Source organism: Solanum pennellii, chromosome 12, assembly GCF_001406875.1.
Source record: "Solanum pennellii chromosome 12, SPENNV200".
NCBI classification, from domain to species: domain Eukaryota; kingdom Viridiplantae; phylum Streptophyta; class Magnoliopsida; order Solanales; family Solanaceae; genus Solanum; species Solanum pennellii.
The window spans coordinates 17017741-17024920 of record NC_028648.1 but is presented as its reverse complement, the minus strand read 5'-3'; the positions used below and the strand labels follow the sequence as shown (position 1 = coordinate 17024920).

At 30.8% G+C, this 7180-nt stretch overlaps 1 pseudogene; it reads right to left on the bottom strand.

The window, feature by feature from the left end:
* Positions 1 to 6433: 6433 nt before the first annotated feature.
* Positions 6434 to 7180, bottom strand: part of LOC114075266 — a 2328-nt pseudogene continuing 1581 nt past the window's right edge.

Below are 7180 nucleotides of genomic sequence, written 5' to 3'. Positions count from 1 at the left end.
GTACGTTTTGTCAAATACGATCTTACATTACTGTGTTTTCTCCTTATAGGTCTGGATTTACCGTTGAACTCTATCAATTGCAGCGGTGCTATCACAATAAATTAAAATAAGGAATTTCAAATAACAAATTTCTTAACCAATTCACTTCTTCACTAGCTGAAGCTAAAGCAATTAGGTCAGCCTCCATGATAGAGTTAGCAATTATTGTTTGCCTTTTTGATCTCCAACAAATAGCACCACCGCCTTAAATAAAGACATGACCAGTGGTAGATCCAATCTGCATCACAAAAGCCTTCAAGTACAACAGGATATCCTTTATTGAAGAAACCACAACTTTTTGTTCCGATTAAGTATCTCATAACTCTTGTTACAGCATGCCAATGTAAATTACGTGGCTTGCTTATAAACCTGCCAAGTACTCCTACTGCATATGCAATATCAAGCCTAGTGCAATGAGTCACATATCTCAAACTTCCGATTATACTAGCATATTTCTTTTGATTTATTACATCATTTTCACTTTCAAAAGGAAATAAGTGAACACTTGAATCAAAAGGAGTAGTAACTTGCTTGTAATCATGAAACTTATATTTTTCATGATTTTCTCAACAGAATGTGACTGGTCAAGAAAAATTCCCTCACATGTTCTTGTTATTTTTATTCCAAGAATAAAATTTCTCACCAAGATCTTTCATATCAAAATGGCTTCTAAGAATATTCTTAGTTTCATCAATAACACTCATGTTAGAGCCAAATATCAACAAATTATCATCATATAGACAAATAATCACATGTGAATTATTCCAAGACTTAAGATATATGCACTTATTACACTCATTTGTTTGAAAACCATTTTTAATCATGCATGAATCAAACTTTTCATGTCATTGTTTTGCTGCCTATTTAAAGTTGTATAGGGATTTAGCAAGTTTACATACTTTATTTTCTTGGTTTACTTCAACAAAACACTCAGGTTGATCCATATAAATTTCTTCATTGAGGTCCCCATTTAGAAAGCAGTTTTTACACCATTTGATGAATTTGCAAATGAAAAATTGCAGCCATAGTAATTAAAAGTCTAATGGATGCAATTCTTGTTATCGGAGAAAATATATCACTCTAGGACTTCTAGTTGTTTAAAACCTTTTGCAACTATCCTAGACTTGTATTTATCAAAAGATCCATCCGGTTTCAATTTTTTTCGTAAGACGTATTTATAACCAATAGTTTTACAACCCGGTGGTAAATCAATTAGTTTCCAAGTTTTATTAGAAATTAGTGATTCCATTTTATCATTTACAACCTCTTGCGAAAAATAGAATCATGTGAAGATAATGCTTCTTTCAAAGTTAGAGGGTCATTTTCAACATTAAACACATAAAAATCTGGACCAAAATTTTTTATACTCTATCTCTTTTACTTCTTCTAAACTTAAAATCATTTACTTCTTTATTTTTCAAAGTAGAAGTATAAGAACTAGGTAGTGACAAAATATTTTGTTCAATTCTTCGACCCCCACTATTTTTAGAATCAAATAGAAATTTATTTTCATGAAAAATAGCATCACCAGATTCTATTACAATATTATCTTCAAGATTAAAAAATCTATAGGTTGTACTATTTGAAGCATAACCAAGAAAATCACAAGTAGTAACTTTCTTACCCAAGTTTGTAATCTTGGGATCCATTAGCCTCACAAAGGCTAGACAATCCCAAACTCTTAGATATCCCAAACTTGGGTTGTAACCTTTCCACAATTTAAAAGGTGTTAATTTTAAATTTTTATGAGGCACACGATTCAACACATAACAAGCTGTTAAAATAGTTTCACCCCAAAAATTTAAAGGTGCATGTGAGTCAATAAGCATGTCATTAGTCAATTCAATTCACAGCTTCTATCACTTCTAATTCTTTTTATTTTTCCTCGAAACTGATTTTCAACCTCATGGAGATCAGTTTCAAAATATTCAAAAGCATCACTTTTATTTTTCATCAAGTAAGCATATGTAAACTTAGAAAAATCATCAATGAAAGTGATAAAATATCTATTACCTCCACGAGTTAGAATTCACAAAGTTCACAAATATCAGTATGAACTAATTCAAAAAATCAATTTTTCTTTCAACTTGAAAATGAGGCCTTTTAGTGATCTTGGCTTTACTACAAGTCTCACACTTTTCAAAATTCTTTTAAACCATTGGGATAAATCTTAAACTACTCATGATTCCAACATAACGATCATTAATATAACACAAATGATCTTGCCAAAAATTAGTAGAAGAAAGCATATAAACAGAAGTAGAAGTTTTATTCATCTCAACATTCAACTTAAACATCTCATCACATGCATATCCCTCCCCACAAAAATACCTTTCTTCACTGTTACATATTGATCAGATTCAGTAATCAGATTAAAGTCTGCTTTATTAAGAAGAAGACTAGACAACAATTTTTTTCTAATGGAAGGAGTATAAAGTACATCTTTTAAAGTTAATACTCTTCCAGAAGTAAAACACAAATCAACATCTCCCTTTCCAAGCACTTGAGTAGTGTGAGCATCACCAAGCATGATGGTTTTGGGCTCCTCAAAATGAGTATATTTTTTAAGCCAGTATTTGTCATAACAGACATGACGGTTTGCACCAGAATCAGTCCACCATCCATCAACATTCTCAACCATATTTATGTCGGTAATCACCGCCACGAAAGGTTCTTCGGTAATGTTTTCCTGAGGGTTAGGATCACGTTTTCGGAATCTACAAAATAGAGTAATATGCCCACTCTTGCCACAAGCAAAGCATGGTCCTTTTTCTTGAACTTGTTGATTTTGTGTTTGGTTATATTTAGCATTATTTTTCTTGGGAGGTATATCATTATTTTTCTTGAATTTTTTCTTCTTAGGCTTCAAAGTAGTATTTTTAAGAGTTTCAGGAGTAGCATTATTCAAAATAATTAAATTTACCTTCGTTGTGATGTTGCTCTTCAACAATCATGATAAAGTCTTGAGCTTTGTCTACCACTGATTTGTTGTTCATCATATGAAACTGAAAAAATCTACTAGCCGCATATTTTTTTCGCTCCCGACTCTTGGGTATTATACTTACTCTGCAATGCTTTCCAAATTTTCTTTGCACTAGATTGAGTTTTATCATAATAATCATAAAAAATATCAGACAGACAATAAAGAATATAATACCGACACTTATTGGAATCACCATCATACTTTTTCACTTTCTCTAGATGAGAAACAGTTTCATCATCATTCATAGAGGTAATGTCTTCTTTATTAGGATTATTCTCAGTTAACACATAAGAAACATTGAGAAGACATAAGTAGAGAAGTATTTTACCTTCTATCTCTTAAAATGGTTAGCATTGAACCGAAATGGCTTGTTAAGGTCTCCCATCTTGACATCCTTGGTTTTTTCAATTGTATCCATGATGAATCTCCTTAAATTGTTAGTGAAAAACTTACAAGATAACAAAAAAAGAGAAGATTACAATTGAAAATAAAATGAAGAAAAAAAATCTCTTCAGGCTGAGGCAAGGATATCTCGCTCTCTTTAAGGAGATTCAAGCCCACTACACCAAATGTTTTCACCAGTCCAGTAGTAGTCCTCTTTGACTTGTCCCCTCCAGGATACAACAACCTTCACAAAGTATAACTAAACAACTTTGGACAAGAGTTGAGTCCAAAGCTCCACAAAACAGAACACCTCCCTTCAACTAATAAGAACTCTTTTTTTTATTAACTCTTTCACTCTATATTTTTTTCTTGAGTGTTGTTTGTTGTGTGTTTTCTTTTTAAATCAAATGAAGATCAACACTATTTATACTACAAGAAGTCTTTTTAGCAATGAATAAGAAGATAATGGGATAGTAAATAGTGAAGATAATGGTCTTAGGAGTTACACAGGTTACACGGTATAATGGAGGAATTAAGAAGAAAATAAAGTGAAGGAAAACTAATGCCACAACGTGCAAAAGAACCACCACGTTCATTGGAACGTTATATGGCTTATGTTTTCTGCCAATAAAGCCAAAAAATTAATTGGCATTAATATGACCAATAACAAAATGGTAATTAGGCACTATTAAGTCACAAATGAATAGGTATCATCAAGTCACAAATAGAAGAGCTATTATAATAAAATATAATATTAAAATTCTTAATAACCAACACAAAGTATGAATTTTTTTTCTTAATAAATTCTTCTCTTAATGAATGATCTAAAATGTTTTAATTTCCTACAGTAATATTAACATACATACCATATTTCCTGTTGAGCTAATGGATTTATAAGCTAAATTCTGCATTTCTTTAAATTTGTTAGTTATGAGAGGGAACCGGGGGGAGCGGGGGCTAAAACAGTTGAATGATCTCGAATTAGACTGACGAAACAAACATAAATAGGAAAGTGAAATAGATTTTTTTTTCTATACCTTATGAGATATGTTGAATATATTGCCAAAATACTGCTTTGCCCCTGATGAATCGTCTTTATAATATTTTGTGCAGGTGGACGTTGTTTGCTGCAGTTAAAAGTTGATTGGAGATATGACGTTTAAGGACATTCAACTTAGATGGAAGTCACACCTTCCGAATTCCAAAAAGGGAAAATCAAAATGGAAGTTAGAGGAGGTTGTGATTAGCTAGGATACATCAGAAGCGAGAAACTTGAAACTCTAGCCGAGAAATAAGAAGTGGCTATTGACATCTCACAACAGACTTAAAGACTTATCAATAGACAATTTATGTACTTGCATAATGATAGCCTCAGAGCTATTAATACTATCATTTGCTTTATAATCAACAAATAATCTATGCCTTCGATAATGTGTTCTCTAGTTTCCCATCATATATTATGATATAGACTTTGATATATACATATGAACTAGTTGCACCGGTTGCTTCATCTTTGCATTTATACAATTAGCCATTTTTTCACAATGTGTATCTTACAGGAAATTTAATAATATTTTACCGGTCATATTTCATTATAAAAGTTGATGCTCCTCCACTTTTGACTTTTTTTTAGTCCATCCATTGATGCTTGACATACAATGTGTGACTTAAAGAGTCATTTCAAGTACAAACAGTCATATCAAATATTTATCATTTATGTATATATCGACATAACGATATGAAATCTTCTAGTAGTTCAATGTGAGTTCAGTCATATTTAAATGTACTTAACTTAATGAAGGTATGTATCTGAATGGTTCAGACCTTAGATCATTAAGTGCATTGTTATCATTAAGATTCAAGCATTTAATAAGTTTGAAAAGCTCTTTAATCATTAAGAACTTGAAGAAAACAAAAAGAACAGATTTTGAAAGCTTGATCAAACAATCTACCATAGATTGCTTGTGTAAAGTAATTGATTTGCACATTTCTATTCTGGTAAAAAAGCATAATTTTGAAAGATTGACCAACAGTATATCACTAATAGCTTGTTTGATCAAACTTTTGGAAAGTCAAAAATAATTATTATTTTTAAAAAAACGCTTAGATCCTATACCATGTGGTTGGTTTAATTAGGTCATACTTAGTCGCTAATTCAGCACGTGCATGAACTAGTGTGACAGTAGGCGAGTTGTTAACAACGAGATAAAGGTTACTATACCCAACTAAGTGAGTGAATGATGATACAACGCATGCAAATATTTAATTTGTGTTCGATATTTATACCATTGTAAACATTTAAAAATTAACATAAAATCTTACATCAGTTAGTTTAACCACATATTTTTTGCATTTATAGTATGCAAATTAATAATTTCAAGTCTATGAATTTCAAGAATGTATAGAAACTCCAAATCAATACATCAGTAATAAATGGTTAACTATCAAATATTTATATATATTTAGTAATTTTACAACTATACATTTTATAAAATTTTAAGTACATTAATTTTATTTATAGAATTTAATTGGTACACAAAAAAAAACATAAAAACTACATCAAACTAAGATCCAATAGATATATTAAATTAGTTCTTTTAGAGATTCCACTTGTCATGATAGCATAAAGTTTTTGTCAGTTTCTTTATACTAGCTCATTCGAAGGAAAATACCATTGCACCATCATACAGAGAAACAATTACCAAACTCGATGTTTGGTATAAGATTATATTATACTTATTGGTTTAAACCCCTACTATATGTTTTAACCAAGGTACAATCGTTGAGTTCAAAAATGATCATGAGCTAGATTTTCTTCGTCTATCTCAATTCTTCTTCATACAAAAATAAAATATTAAACTTTCATATCACCCACTAAAAGGAAAAGAAATTACATTGATCTGAAATTCTGATTTTGGTTGAAATAATAGAAAAAGTAGTTGTATAATGATATAACGTTCAATATGCATATTTCCAATTTATTTATGAACATAATAAAGAACTCATTTCCAAAGCAAAGGAAAAATCTTATAATGTCAACAAAACAATATAATTTCTCGTTGCTTGTAATGATTGAGATGTTGCTGTCATTTGAGCCAAGAGGCTAGCATATTGTACAACAGTGTGTTGTGAAATGCATTGGTCAGAGATGCCAAACTCTGAAAATTTGGTTCAACATGCACAAAATGATCCAATAATGATCTTTTTTAGAGAATTTCCTATCATGTATCGAAGAATTTATTCATAATCTGATCTGATATTTCACATGGGAAACCAGAAGATATTCCATCTACAAAAGAAATAAATATCTTATGAGACAAGCATGCTCATAATAGTAATTAGTTTATTAAGTAGGTAAGTATAATAATTGAATTACTCTCCATAAAGAGTACAAAAGAAACATGATATCATTACAACATAGCTATGTTTTTCTATTTCCCTCATGTTCTCATAATTTACTGGAACAACTCTGCCTACTCGAAGTCAGAAGTCTCCAAGCCGATATCGAAATCCTTATATCATTCAAATATTTTAATGAGTATTTATGGAAACAAAATTCTTGATGGTGTTATATAAGTATATCATCCACTTACATAAGAACAATAATTTGCAGATCTCAATAATACAAACCTCAAAATTAATTGCAACCTTCACTCTGTAAGATTGTAAGTTCTTCATTATCGTCTGCATTGGTGACTCTGCTTCCACAACTAGTCATTTTCTACTAAGTGTCATTTAAAACTTGTTGGGTTGTTCTTGAAGTGAAACCCCCCC